The sequence below is a fragment of the Aquarana catesbeiana genome, linkage group LG05 (genome assembly GCF_042186555.1).
Source record: "Aquarana catesbeiana isolate 2022-GZ linkage group LG05, ASM4218655v1, whole genome shotgun sequence".
NCBI lineage: Eukaryota > Metazoa > Chordata > Amphibia > Anura > Ranidae > Aquarana > Aquarana catesbeiana.
Window position 1 is genome coordinate 176394784 of NC_133328.1, and position 7159 is coordinate 176401942.

The window sequence follows — 7159 nt, forward strand, 5'->3', positions numbered from 1 at the left end:
TTTCATAAAACACCTGTTTTTTCACTGTTTACTTGTGAACTTGAGACTTGCTAACTTTCAGTGTGGTTTTTCCATGCTGAGTAGAGAGATTAGGAGAGGAGTTGTAGCTGAGTATCCATACTGTACTGAGCGTTATCAGAGCTCAGTCAGAATTTTAGCGCATGAGCATGGGAGGAATCCTCCGATGTGTCCAATGATTTTGAATGAATGAGGTGATGTTGCTTCTGGGTACTAACAATAGTGAGTGGATAAGGCATTTGACTAACAGCTGAATAGCATTGTCTGCCCAGAAAATAAGGACAAAGTCGTGGGAATGGCAAGATCAACAGATCATTTGTTTATATAAACTAAGCCTATGGTCAAATTAGCATCAAGGGTCAAGGGTCTTGCAATGTCTCATGGGACTTGTAGTTTCACCACAGCTAGAGGGCCGAGGTTGCCTACCCCTGACATATACAGTAATGGGAACCTTGAAAATTAGAATTTGTAATTTTTTTCTTGATTATCGTTAAAGACAGAGGGTCGAATAAGAGGTTAGAGTTCATTGGAAAGCTGTTTGTTTGTTGTTAGGGTCTGAGATGAAGCCCCCCAAACTAGTAAAGCATCCAGGGAGGATCAGTTTTCTTTTTTTAAAGAGGAACTGCAGTCTGCTCACATAATTTGTAATAAAAACATATTTGCCATTCTGAAGCTTCCCTCCAACCACTTTGCATATTATTTTATATATACTGTCATTCTGTACTTGCCAAATATGCTGCAAAAATCTCCCTCCACTGAGTCTGGCTGCAACCATTTTAACTGTGGGCAGCTGAAGCTGCTGCCTGTTGACTTCCTGGATTTACACAGACACACTGAGGCACACCTCCAGTTCTGCAGCCCTGCAGCTCTCATTGGCCTTCTTCTGACTCATCCCTCCTCTCTTCCTGGCAAACTCTCACGAGAGTGAGAGAGAGAGAGCTGTGCATGATGTCATAAGCCTAGGCTTTTTACCAGACAAGAAACACATGTTTTTCTATCCAAAGTTAAAACAAGAAGGGCAGAAGATTTAATAGATGGAAAGTTGAAAAATGACTGAAGGTCCACTTTAAATTTTACTGCTAGAAAGGGGCTTTAAACACATTTTCTATTAACATATGTAGCACTACCCTCTTGGTGTGAGAGCACGGCGTGAGAAAAATTGCAGTTTCCAATACCCCCGATGAGCAGAGATGGTGTCGCTTTTTATCAGGCTCGACCAATCAGCTCATATCTGTATAGAAGGAGGCTAGGAGCATCCATGCAGTTGGGCCATATGCCGCCTCCGAGGCTGGAATCACCAATCCTAGCTGGGAGATATTCTCATCAGGATCAGCTGCTGGCAGTAATAGTATCATCTGTGCCTCTAATTCTTCTGCCAGGCTCACAGCACTCTTCTGAAACTCGGCTGGGATATTCTCCCGTCATTCTAGGAGAATATAGGTGTATTCATCTTCAGAATCAGGTTTTATGTCTAAAAGATAAGACCCTTGCTCTGGGACAGCCTTCCTCATCAGCTGTTGTACCTCCTTTTCATTCCACCCAACTCCGGGCACTCTCAATACTATGGTAAGCTCCAATTGGCTCCCATGTTTCTCATCCCCAGTCAGTGGCGGTGACCATTCTCTCTTCTGCCCTGGACACGTCACCTGACTTGCTTGAGCACCCCAGATGGGGTATCCCAGGCGAGCCCCCAAATGTAGCGCTACCCGTGTGAGGGCCGCTGGTAGAATCTATACCCTACTTGTTGCCCCGACTCTGCAAGTCCTCCAACACCTCTAACACCCTGGGTTTGGTCATATTTACCAGTTGACACCAATAACAATAAACTTACACAAATGCAGGTGAAACAGTTTAAATGTGTTTACTGTGGCAAAAGTGACACATAGAAATTCATAACATAAAACTGTATGTCATAAGGATAGCTCATCTGGAAACAATATAGCAATAGTATAAAAAGTAATTGTGTAATCTAGGAATTCCTATTAGCAAGATAAAATGCAAAGAGACACAGTACAATCCAACCCTGTTAGGTCACTATAGCCTATGTGAACAGGCAGCAGAAAGGTAGGGGACTGACACTTAATAGAACTATGTCAGACCACTCCCCTCTGTCTCCTCAGCCCACAGGCACTTAACATCAAACAACTGACAACATTCAGCAAACTGTTGTGTTTAAATTGGCTGGCTCCTTTGAGCAGAGTTCCAGAGAAATGAGAGCAGACCCCTTGTGTTAGATAACACTAGTCCCTTGTGAAAATGAGGAGAGGATAAAAAGGGTTAATGGCAACCCCATAGAATTCGGCAGATCTGCAGCTAGCACTTAAAATATGATGGATTAAATAATCCTTGATGGTAGAACAGAGAAAATTTAGCTGGTATGTGATTAACCCTTTGAAAATGCAGACTTTTCCTCTATGACTTGAGCACAAGTGGTCACCATATATGTTGTTTCAATAGTATTGTATCCAGTATGACTACAGATGACAGGGATGTGAGCAAAGCACAGATGTCTGCATATAGTGTCTATGAGATTGACTGTACTTGCATCCAGTAGCACTACAAGTATCAGAAGGGTGGGCAGAGATAATGATGTCTATATGCAGTGTCTATAGGATTAAATGGACAGGTGCCCGCTCACTGTCAGCGTACCAGAAGTTGCTGGAAGCATTGTGGATGATGATGATTCTTTCAGGATCTCCTTCTGGGTCCTGGCTCAGGGAATGGCATCTGACCTCCGTCACACCGCGATGTGGCCTACCCGGATCTGAAGTGCAGTTAGCGCTGAAGGATCAGGAACAGCTTCCAGACCACTGTAGATGGGAAGCGATGCTGTCCGCAGATGTCTCTCTGGATGCCAATGAATAACAATCTCCTATGCAGGCTGCAACTCGGCTGCAGCTCACACTGGCACAGAGCTCCTGCTGGCATCTTGATCCAGGCCAAGGTCCCAAGAGAGCAATCTAGGCCTAGACCAGCCTCTTTATATTCTCTCTCACAGCAATCTGGTGGTTGTAGTTTAGGCCAGTCCTACTGGAATTGAAACCCCAGCATTCTGAACTACACATTGCACAATGCTTTGCTCTACTCCAGGCTCTGTATTTAGGAAATAAAACATGTCCAAACCAACACTAGAGGGAGACAGCTCCACACTAACAACATTGCATACTGTCCCTGAATTGCAGGCAACAATAGCCAGCTCCTGGCTACACATATGTGGACTTCCTCATTTAATAACATATTACAGCTAAAAAAACATGCACCAAAGAGGCTCTGGAGCTACTGTACCTTTTTATTTTGTCAAATCAACTTCTGTGCACCTGGGGAGTCTTCTGCTTCTGAGAATATACTATAACCAAGATTTTGACCTCTGCAACAAACTCACATTTAGAAAATGTGGAAGCCATGGACACTGATACCCCTATGAAATTAGTGCAAGCTGTGTCTACATACAGTACTTTAAAAAAAGGACGCCTATTAAGCTGACACATATAGGAAGACCATAAACATCTAACAAACAAGTCAATAAATAGAAACAATAAGGAAAAATGCACTAATCAGTATAAAGTGTAGATTACGGAGCAACGTATCAGAACTGCTACAGGACCAGGATTACTACAGTAAGCTAATTAAGAAAAAACAATTATTTTGCTTATTGATGTTTTCAAACAAGATACAAGACTGTAGGATCAGCAATTAGGTAATGTCTGTTATGCAGATATAACTATTGAAGAGAGTGTAGCTAATTCAAGTGTGATACAGGAACAAAGACTAATTTGGTGCAATGGTCAATTAAAGAATACCTTTGCCCTCCTTACCCACTCATTTTACTTCTACCCCCCTCATATCAACAATCACACATTTATTTATGATTTTAAGATTTATTTATGAATTTAGGATTAATATTCTGTTTTTAGCAACTTGTAAGACTACTATACATATTTTCCATAAAAAAGCATATCTAAGATTGTCTGGCGAGCACAAAGGCACCTAAAACCAAGAAGGAAATAATATCAATCCACCCTGATGTTTTCCAGGAACACATTCATGTGGACCCCTTGCTTACCCCAGCTGTACATGGCTGCAGGAAGATTTCTTGTGTTATTATAAATACAGTTAAGAAAACACGATCTAAACTTTAGGAAACTGCAATTCAGCTCTGTCATTGAACCCAAAATCATGGGTAAACTGTCTTGTGATCCCTGTACAGAAAAACAGTAAACGTTTGGCTGGATTTCTGAAGTTGTAAGAAAACAATTAATAAAAAGGTTCTTTGTTCCCATGCAACTAATGCAACTATACAGAGTCCAACACAATGAAAAACAGCTCCTCAACACCTTATCAAACAAAATTATGGATAGAAGAAAAAAGATTAGCTACCAACTGTATTCAAACCTCTAGGTGTGTACACTTTATACCTATTATAGCTTCCTCTGCAGTAGTGGGCTAATCCTGCCAGGTCCTATTAGCTAAATGTTCAGCCAATCTTGTTCTAAGACCAGAGAACCCATTGAAAATGTGGGTGGGGGGTACGATTTGGTGTTAACTTCTGCCTATTTTTTGGGTTTGAAGGCAAACTCTTTAAAAAAAATAGGAATGGGAAGCTGGGAACTGGCATGGGGGACATGCACCAATGCAAAACATTGAAATATAAAGAAAAATACTGTAAAGTGGAAAGAGGGTCTCTTCATATAACTTCATTGGCAAACATATCATACTTATCTCCACTGTGCAGCTTGTTTTGCACAGAGTGGCCCCGAACCTGCTCTTCTGGGGTCCCTCGGCGGCTCTCTCGGTGGCTCTCTCGGCTCCTCCCCGCATCAGATAACCCCCTGGGAGAAGCGCTGTCCCGGGGGGGTTACCTTGCGGGCGCGCTCCCGAGTCCAGCATTCGGCGTCTATAGACACCGAATGCAGGACTCAGCCCCACCCCCCGGCGGCCGCATCATTGAATTTGATTGACAGCAGCAGGAGCCAATGGCTGAGCTGCTATTAATCTATCCAATCAAGAGCCGAGAATCCCCTGCAGAGAGACAGTGCGTCCCTGTGGGACAAGTTCGAGGGTTCAGGTAAGTAAAACGGGGGGGCTGGGGGGGTCGGTCACGTATAGGTGTTTTTTCACCTTAATGCATAGGACGCATTAAGGTGAAAAAACACAAACCTTTAGTGTCCCTTTAACCCCTTCAATGTCAGACACTTTTACCCCCTTCTTGCCCAGGCCAATTTTCAGCTTTCAGCACTGAATGTCAATTGCGCAGTCATGCATCACTGTACCCATATGAAATTTTTATCATTTATTTCACACAAATAGAGCTTTTTTCAGTTGTATTTAATTACTGCTTGTTTTTTTTTTTTTTATTCCCTGCTAAATAAATGATAAAAGACCGACACTTATGAGAAAAAAATGCATTTTTCTTCCTTTCTGTTATAACATTTTGCAAATAAATAATTTTTCTTCATCTATTTACATAGTTAGTAAGGTTGAATAAAGACACCAGTCCATCCTGAGTGAGTGTCTACAATTGTCCCTATCTCTCTACATTGTGTCTCATTAAGATGCTCATCTATTATATTATTATTTAAGGTACCCATACAGCTCCACATATATATCGTCCCTACCCTCAAGGAGCCCACAATCCAAGGTCCCCAATTCATATACTAGGACCAATTTTGGACAGAAGTCAATTAACCTACTTGCATGTCTTTGGAGTGTGGAAGGAAACCGGAGTACCTGGAGGAAACCCACACAGGCAAAGGGAAAACATGCAAACTCCAGGCAGGTAGTGTCGTGGTTAGGATTTAAACCAACAACCATTTTTACTGCTAGGCGAGAGTGCTCTCCACTACACCACTGTGCCATCCTAACATGTATTCAACTACATTTCTTTGGTGAAAATAACCCAAATCTGTGAATATTATTTAGTCTGTAGGAAAGTTATAGAGTCCGCAAACTATGCTATTTTCAGTATATCTGAAAATTGATCAGTCCTAATGTACTGACAGCCTCTAATTTTTTGAGGCCTGAAAATGGCAGAACAGTACAAACATCCCCCGAATGATCACTTTTTGGAAAGTAGACAGTCCAAGATATTCAGTAACAGGTATTATGAGTTTTCTGAAGTTGTATTTTTTATCACTTTTTTTGGAAAATTAAGAAATTGAAAAAATGTTTTTTTCTTCACAATTTTTATTTTTTTTACATACTTTCACCAGTGCAGTACAGCATTGTCATATAATTGGTATGGTGATGATCAGTGATCAGCGATGAACACTGACTGGTGACAGTATGTAAAAAATAATAATAATTTTATTTTCAATTTTTTAAATATGTTTTTCTTTTTTATTACATTTTTCTTTCTTACATACAGTGACCAGAGCAATACAGTGTTACCATAGTAACACTGTACTATTCTGGGGAAGCGATCAGGATTATTTTTTTTTACACACTATTATTGCTTAACTGTGAACTTTACAGTTATAAGCAACAATTTTTTTTCTGAAAAAAAACTATTCATTCAGTGTTTACTATTGTGATTAGCTGTGATTGGCCACAGCTAATCACATGGTACAGATGGGCTGTGATTGCCTTGTCTGTACCATGTGATCACTGTAACCAATCACAGAGCTCATCACAATAGTACACAATGAAAGGCATGAATCAAAGCCTTTCATTGTGTACAACTGTCATGTAATCTGCTGTGATTGACCACAGTGATCACGTGGTACTGGCAGCTGGCCGGTATAGTGATCTCTCATCTGCTGTGTCTGGTGGACAGATCGTGATGGAGCACGGCGCGTGCAAGGCACGATCTTGGAAGGACATCATATGTTGTCCTCCGAGAATAATAGAGCTCTCGCTCGACCGTCATATTACAATAGGCCAGGCATGAGGGGGTTAAATGACATGTTTGGGGATGCCTTATACTGTATATGTTGTTATGGAACATTAAGATTTTTATAGACAGTTTCAGTGACAGAATACACCTGCAGTGCATACTGTATGTGGCTGTGGAATTGATTTTTTTTCTTTTATAATTAACTTGAGCTACATAGAGCAGCATCATCTCAAACTGACTGATTTCAGTTTGAAAAAAAAGTCTTTTATCAGGAAGTTTTTATAATGACACCTTTTTTTTCATCGGTCC